This window comes from Arachis hypogaea, chromosome 16 (genome assembly GCF_003086295.3).
Source record: "Arachis hypogaea cultivar Tifrunner chromosome 16, arahy.Tifrunner.gnm2.J5K5, whole genome shotgun sequence".
In the NCBI taxonomy this organism is placed as follows: domain Eukaryota; kingdom Viridiplantae; phylum Streptophyta; class Magnoliopsida; order Fabales; family Fabaceae; genus Arachis; species Arachis hypogaea.
Window position 1 is genome coordinate 93,546,832 of NC_092051.1, and position 7,008 is coordinate 93,553,839.

The 7,008-nt window shown below is 41.5% G+C and overlaps 1 non-coding gene across 1 annotated transcript; it reads right to left on the minus strand.

Moving 5' to 3' along the window:
- Positions 1–3,173: 3,173 nt before the first annotated feature.
- On the minus strand, positions 3,174–3,277 carry LOC112760147 (small nucleolar RNA R71). Its single transcript, XR_003180598.1, has one exon. It is a non-coding gene; the product is annotated as a small nucleolar RNA R71 (small nucleolar RNA).
- Between the last annotated feature and the right edge of the window lie 3,731 nt (positions 3,278–7,008).

Consider the following 7,008-nt stretch of genomic DNA (forward strand, 5'->3'; position numbering starts at 1 on the left):
CATGACTTGGACTAGAACTTTGATGCACTTTATTGCTTGATTTCTGGACAAAGAAAGCAAAGAAGAACCACATTAGTGGCTACGTTAGTTACACTAACGTTAACACTAACGTGGAATGGGAGTAACTTGCAAAGTTAATGAGAAAAGTAATTGCCAATAACGCTCTCGAAGCCATCATTGCCCACGTTAAGAGTCACGTTAACTAAGTTAACGTGAACTCTAACGTGGAAGAAAGGAAATGGAGCCAACGTTAGTGACACTTAACATTATCACTAACGTTGGACCAAGCTCATAAGTGGCCACGTTAGTTACCACGTTAACTTAGTTAACGTGGCCTCTAACGTTAAGAAGTAAAGGGGGACACCAACGTTAGTGTCATTCAACTTTCTCACTAACGTTGGCCAAGTCACAAGAAGCCACGTTAACTCCTACCTTAACCTAGTTAACGTAGAAGCTAACGTGAGGAAACTAGGTGGTCAACAACGTTAATGACACCAAACATTGTCACTAACGTTGGGATGAACACACACTATCCCCAAGAAGCCACGTTAACTCCCACGTTAACCTAGTTAACGTGGAAGTTAATCTAGTTAACGGGGAAGTTAACGTGAAGAAGAAAGGTTGTCGACAACGTTAGTGACACCAAACATTGTCACTAACGTTGGAAGGAGCCAACACAAGCCAAAATGAGCCACGTTAACTCCCACGTTAACTTAGTTAACGTGGAAGCTAACGCGAGGAGAGGGATGATGAGCCAACGTTAGTGACATTCAACTTTGTCACTAACGTTGGAGATGGCTAGCACAGCCACGTTAGAAGCCACGTTAACCTAGTTAACGTGGACTCTAACATGGGAGCTAAGGGGCACATTGGAACGTTAGTGACAATGTTAAGTGTCACTAACATTCTCGAAGGTTGGCAAGCCTACGTTAAAAGAGCCACGTTAACTAAGTTAACATGGACTCTAACGAAGGGAAGGGGGAGGCTTCTCAACGTTATTGGGAAAGTTGAGTCCCAATAACGTGCGCGAAGGACAAAGAGGCAACGTTAGTGGCAACGTTTGTGCCACTAACGTTGAGGTTAACGTGGCTCTTACTTGGGTGAGGAACGTTAGTGAAAAAGTTGAATGTCACTAACGTTCTCGAACCCATATTTTCACTGAACGTTAACACCACTAACGTCCTGAGCTAAAGTCTTTGCCCACTTCACACTTTCTCTCTGCAAGTAAAGCCAAGCCCAATGAAGAAGATAACTGCTTCAAACTCAAAATCCAAAGGCCCATACCCAAGACTTGAAGAGCCAACTAGAAGAACAGAAGAGTAGTATATATAGGAGTAGCTTTGAATTATTTACGGAGTTGGAAATTATAGGGAGCCTCTGGGCATAGAACTACTCTCTGTATTTACTTCCTCTGCACTTCTAGTTTTCATGATGTATTCTCCATCTTTGTTTTCATTTTCCAGAGCTATGAACAACTAAACCCCTTTCATTGGGTTAGGGAGCTCTGTTGTAATTTGATGGATCAATACTAGTTTTCATTATTCTTCTTCTATCTTTTCTCTTGATTTTACTTGAAAGCTTTCGATCTTCATCCAATTGGGTAGTTATCTTGGAAAAGAAGCTATTCATACTTGGATCTCTTCTGAACCTTGAAAGAGGAATGAAGAGATCATGCTAAAAATGCTTTCTCATGCTGGACCAAATTGGGTTTGGATGGATATGTGACTATAATCCTCTCAACACTTGATTTGGGAATTGCATGTGGTATAATCAGTGACCATACTTCATCTCTTCTCATGAGCAATTGACCAAGGAATTGGCTATTGATCAAGATTTGAGAGATTGAATTACAAGAAATTGTAATTCGATCACTTAAGATTGCCAAGGAGATCAATGAGTGCATTGATTGAGGAAGAGATGAAAATAAAATTGATCCGGAGAATGCAACATCTCCTGAGCCCAATGAACTCCCCATTTCTGATCTTACCCATTCTCTTTAATTTCAGTCATTTACTTTTATGAGCAATTTTCCCATTCCCATTTAAGATTCTGCAATTTACTTTCTGTCATTTACATTCAGCTTTTTATTTCTAGCATTTACTTTTCTGTTATTTACTTTCCCGCCATTTAATTTTCTGCAATTCTCAACTCAAATTCTGATTAGCTCAACTAGAATATTCCTCTAATTAAAGTTGCTTGATCAATCAATCCTTGTGGGATTTGACCTCACTCTATTGTGAGTTTTTACTTGCCGAAGGAAATTTGTTATGAGCCAAGTTTTTCGTGCATCAAGTTTATGGCGGCGTTGCCGGGGATTGATTGTGCATCAACAATGATTAAATTGGAGGATAACTAGATTGAGCATTTTATTTTTTGTTTGATTTAATTTTCTATTTGAGTCATTCACTTTCTATTTTAGTTTATTTTTTCCTTTCCCCCTACTTTTTCTTTGTTATTTACCATTCATTTTACTAACCCACTAACTATTTGATATATTGTATCACTCACACTAACAGTAATTCTGACGGATATACTTTCTGCACCTATTCTCTTTGCTTGTACTTGTTGGTTGTATGACAGGGAGAAGAAGCGGGGCTTCAACTTCCTTTGATTCTGAACCTGAGAGAACCTTCCTTAGACTAAGGAGGGAGGCAAGAGAAAAACGTGTAGTTGGTGCTGAAGAAGAAGAGGAACACTTTGAGGAATACTTTGAACCAAACATGGAAGAAAACATGGAAAACCATCGTAAAGAAGAAGCTTACAACCATAGCGGAAGAGGACGAGCAAATCATGCTGGGGAGGATAGAAGAGTTTTAGGCTCTTACATCAATCCAAACCCAGGAAAATGTGGAAGTAGCATTCAAAAGCCAACCATCCATGCCAACAATTTTGAACTAAAACCACAGCTCATCACCCTTGTTCAGAATAACTGTTCGTTCGGAGGAAGTGTCCAAGAAGACCCCAATCAACATTTAACCAGCTTCCTGAGAATATGTGACACAGTGAAGTCTAATGGTGTTCATCCTGACGCCTATAGACTGCTCTTATTTCCATTCTCACTCAAGGATAAGGCAGCCAAGTGGCTGGAGTCTTTCCCAAAGGAGAGCTTGACAAATTGGGAAGATGTGGTGAACAAATTCTTAGCAAGATTTTACCCCCCTCAACGAATCAATAGGCTGAGAGCTGAGGTCCAAACTTTCAGACAACAAGATGGTGAGACTCTGTATGAAGCATGGGAGAGGTTAAAGGACCTAACAAGGAGGTGTCCACCTGACATGTTCAATGAATGGGTGCAGCTGCACATTTTCTATGAAGGGCTCTCTTATGAGTCAAAGAAGGCCGTAGACCATTCATCCAAAGGATCTTTGAACAAGAAGAAGACCATTGAGGAGGCCATAGATGTCATTGAAACTGTAGCAGAGAATGACTACTTCTATGCTTCCGAAAGAGGGAACACTAGAGGAGTGATGGAGCTAAACAATGTAGATACTCTGCTGGCTCAGAACAAGCTCATTATCCAGCAGCTGGCTGACCTCACCAAGAAGATGGAGAGGAACCAAGTAGCAGCAATCTCTACTTCATCAATAACCCAAGAAGGAGTGAATAAAGAAGCTGAGGGAAGTCAGGAGCAAGCCAACTACATTGGGAATTCACCTAGGCAAAACAATGATCCATACTCCAAGACCTACAACCCTGGATGGAGGAATCACCCAAACTTGGGTGGGGAAATCAACAAGACCAAAGCCTTGATCAAAGACGCCCAAATCCCAACAATGCAAGCCACCAACATTTCACATCTAGACCATATCAACACCCCCATAACAACACCTCTCCACATCCACATCAAAACCAAAATAACTTACCTCATCCTTCCACCTCTAATCATCTACAATCATTTGATGACAGACTCTCAAGGATTGAGAATCTACTTGAAGGCATAGGCAAGGAGATTCAAGACAACAAGGTGTTCAAGGAGGAAGTGCGAGCCAGTTTCAAGAACCAGGGAGACACAATCAAGAGGTTGGAATCTCAAGTTGGGTATCTCTCTGAGCAAATTCCCAAACCCACAGATGGATTCCCAAGTGACACAGAGAAGAATCCGAGAGGTGAAACAAAGAAAGTAAGATGGGAAGATTGCAAGATGGTCACTATAAGTGATAAGGAGACTGAGGACAAGCCAAGCAAGCTGTCAGAACAACCTGAAGATACCTCAATAGAGAAGAAGGAAAAAGATCATCAAGAACCAGAAATCTCACAACAGGAGCTGCTGAGACTCTATGCACCTTTTCCCCAACTGCTCAATGGTGCTGTGGAGAAGAGAATATACTCAAGGTTTCTAGATTTGTTTGCATCTCTGCATGTCAACATACCATTCATCAAGACTATTCAACAAAGGCCTGCATACATCAAGTATATGAAGGAGCTGCTTCTCAGGAAAAGCTCACTCAAAGGAGGCCAAACTATAGTGATGAACAAGGAGTGCAGTGCCCTCATTCAACCGTAGTTGCCTACAAAAAGAAAAGATCCAGGGAGTTTTTATGTCCCCTGTGCCATAGGAGAAACAATGTTTGATAGAGCACTCTGCGATTTGGGAGCAAGCATCAACTTAATGCCCTTATCCCTGGTGAAGAGGCTGCAGATCAATGAGATATTGCCCACAGATGTAGTCATCAGGCTAGCTGACAAAACTCAAAAACAAGCAATAGGGGTGGTGGAAAACGTGTTGTTAATGGTTGGGAAATACTTTCTTCCCACAGACTTTGTCATCTTGGACATGAAAGAGAGTCACACTCACCCAATCATATTGGGAAGACCATTCCTAGCTATAGCCAGAGCACTCATAGATGTGGAGCGAGGGGAGCTAATATTGAGGATCCATGATGAACGACTCAGCTTTAATGTCTTCAAACTCTCGCAAGAAGCAGACCAAGAAAACAAAGAACCAAGCAATGATCATAATGAGATGCTGACAGAGGAAGCAAGCACTGAAGCACAACCAGCCCATCTGGGAAAGCCCTTGGTTGATGAACAAAGAAATAAGCAGTGGTCACAACTCAAGAAAAAGCTGGAGGAACCTAAACCACCAGAGACATGTGAAGACAATAACAAAATTCCCTTAGAAGAAGATGTCACCAAGAGCAAGGCAACATCAAAAGGGACAAAGAAGAAGGTACCAAGGGGGTGGAGGAACAAGAAGATCCCTACGGAAGACTTCTCTCCAGGAGATAAAGTGATCTCAACTTACTTCCCAGATATCCCCCCTAATCTCCCCACTGTACCATCTCAGTTACCTAAGGTCTTCACTATCAACAGAGTTCTCTCCTTGGAACATGTAGAGATCATTGATACAACCAATGGATATAAGTCCAAGGCAAGAGGGGAGGACTTGAAGCATTATCAACCTCCCTGATGAAGGAGAAACGTCAAGCTAGTGACGCTAAAGAAGCGCTTCATGGGAGGCAACCCATGTTTTATGAGCTTTTACTAGTGAATAAGTCAATATTCATGAATTCCAACCCAAACTTGACAAACACTTGGTGAAATCCTTATATTGCAGTATATAGTGAAGAACAAGTTTGGTGTTCAAAGCGTGCCAAAAAAGCATGAATGCAACTAAGAGCATGCTAGTCTTGGAGCTTTGAACAGAACTTTTATTCATAGTGCTCCAAACTAAGTTTGGTGTCACCCCATGGTGCCACCAATGTGCATATAAGGATACACAGTTAGTTAGTTAGTTAGTTGGAGTTCATGAATAAACAAAATCTTTTCTTCTTTTTATTAGTTTAGCCGTAAAATTTAAATACTTTTTAGGACATTAATTTTTCTTATTTTATAGGGAAAAGGAGAGGAACATTGAAGGAGATTGATTGGACAACTAAATGAGAAGGGTTCGGCCACTTCATGAAGAGAAACTATACACTTGTTCTAAAAAGGGAAGGCATTGGAAAATGTTGCCATGCAACATTAAAAAGGATGGGACCCTTGAAGACCGAGCAATCTCCATCATAAAGTGATGATCCTTGTCCTTTTTCCATGCACAACCCCAACCGTCCATCAAACAACCACTCCATCAATCCACACCCTCCATTCACTCACAACCTCTCTATATAACTGATCCTTGTTCCGTACCCTACTCTGCACACCTCTCCATTTCGGATTCCCCTTCACTCCCTTCATTGCAATCAACCCTAAACAACCAAAAGTCTCCACACCATTTCCAACTTCACACATTAACCCTCATTCATGGCATCTTCGAGCTCTAAAAGAAGGAAGGGAAAGGAACCTATGGAGCAACACCCGTATGATGAAAAGCGATTTAGAAGCTTGCACCATGCATTGCAATACGGGTGGATGGTGGATAAGGAGATCATTTATGAGCTGGGATTTCAAGTTAGGAAAACTAAGTGTCCCAAAATCACAAAGAAGGTAGAAAAGAGAATATGGGAGCTCCTCACTGATCCGGTCATTAAGGTGAATGCAAATCTTATAAGAGAGTTTTATGCAAATGCGGTCCGATATGATAAGGCAGATGAGTCATATACAGGCTTTGTGAGAGGAAAAATTATGGATTTTGGTCCCATGAGTGTCATGAAGGCATTAAAACTGCGGTCCATACCGTTTGAAGAAGAGAGTTATCATTCAAGAATGGACAACAACCCTAATCATGACCAGATTGTGCAAGATATTTGTGTACCAGGAGCTGACTGGGAAAGATATGCAGATAGAAGACCAAGGTTCATCAAGAGAGCAGATCTCACTCCGGAAGCAAAGGGGTGGTTCAAAATTGTAAGGATGTCCATCCTCCCAGCAGCGAACAACTCGGAGGTGAATCTCAAGAGAGCCACACTGGTACACTGTATACTTAAAGGAGGAGAAATCAAGGTTCATGAACTCATAGCAGAAGGCATTAGAAAAATGGCAGAGAAAAGCGACTCAAGAGGAACGTTAGGTTATCCCAGCACTATTTACCGACTATGCAAGAAAGTTGGGGTGGTGTTTGAAGATGAG